This window comes from Penaeus monodon, chromosome 28 (assembly GCF_015228065.2).
Source record: "Penaeus monodon isolate SGIC_2016 chromosome 28, NSTDA_Pmon_1, whole genome shotgun sequence".
Classification (NCBI taxonomy): domain Eukaryota; kingdom Metazoa; phylum Arthropoda; class Malacostraca; order Decapoda; family Penaeidae; genus Penaeus; species Penaeus monodon.
In genome coordinates, this window is record NC_051413.1 from 28,533,539 (window position 1) to 28,534,703 (window position 1,165).

Sequence of the window (1,165 nt, forward strand, 5' to 3'; positions counted from 1 at the left end):
ATACATTCCTCTATTGTAATTAATCGTGTTTTGTGCCTCTTAAATGTCGGGGGATGACATTCTACTTTTTTCACGCGTTAAAAAACCTTAAGTGACATCTTACCTTCCTTTATCACGCGAAAAACCCTTAATCTATATCTCAGCCTAACAAGGATTGGTGAACGGTGGAAAGGATCCCGACCGGCATGCATATATCCCGCTTGTAATCGAGATATGTTTGAGAATATGAAAAAAGCTTAATAAAACGATGTCATTGCGTGAAATAATATTGAAAAATATCGTAATATTCTAAGCCGCAAATATAAAGACAAATTGGTTTAAAATTGCATAGAGAAATCTCTCTAAATAACAAGATTCCACGCGCATTTCCATAACGCAACTCGGATATATGAGCCGACGAGGCCGAGATAAGCGGCGGAAGCAGACCACAGCCGGTCTCCATGGTGACTCATTTCTTGTTGCACCTGGTTTATTGCACTTACGGGTCGATAAGATTATTTAACTGAGAGAAAACTTTCCGCCGAGATGGAGAATGACAATGGCGCGTTTATCAAATGGTATCAAACTACAATTCTCCTTCAAATAATTCCTCAAGTGGGAATCCATTGTGTTCACTGGCATTCTCTTGAGCCGTCTGGGACAGGATGTGACTATCGCTGAATAAAACGATGATTTAACCTAAAATTTCAAAAAATTGTACACGTTAGCGCTCTCGTGGGAGGCAGTCATATGCCGGTGTTTTATATTTACATTCACTCATAACGATACAAAAAAGCACGCAGGCACATTCTATTACCAACAAACACATGAACAAAATGTATAAAAACAGACATTTTTTTTTCTCTTATTACACACAGTTTTTGAATACTAAATCATGTGTGTCATAACGTGGATATAGGCCTACCTGTGAGCGGCAACATCAATATTGTTTTCGAACGTTAACAGTTATAACAATGGAAGGAACAGACATGATAACGCATCACACGAACACACTAATACACGACCGAGGTTCTTACCTCGGGCACACAGTCAGGACAGGAGATTCAACTCCTGAAGGACAGACACAATGCGGCGCTCGCTGGTGCCACGCCGTCGGCAGATCTTCGGCAGGAGGTTAGCGCCGGGGACAATCTGATCCAGGGACGGGCACACTTAAGGGACTCGT

The 1,165-nt window shown here is 41.5% G+C and overlaps 1 protein-coding gene across 1 annotated transcript in view; it reads right to left on the reverse strand.

Moving 5' to 3' along the window:
• The window catches only part of LOC119591467 (elongation of very long chain fatty acids protein 7-like), a gene marked incomplete in the record, with an annotated part of 24,106 nt that overhangs the window by 22,668 nt on the left and 273 nt on the right, over positions 1 to 1,165 (reverse strand). Inside the window, 1 exon segment of the mRNA XM_037940207.1 lies at positions 1,017 to 1,165.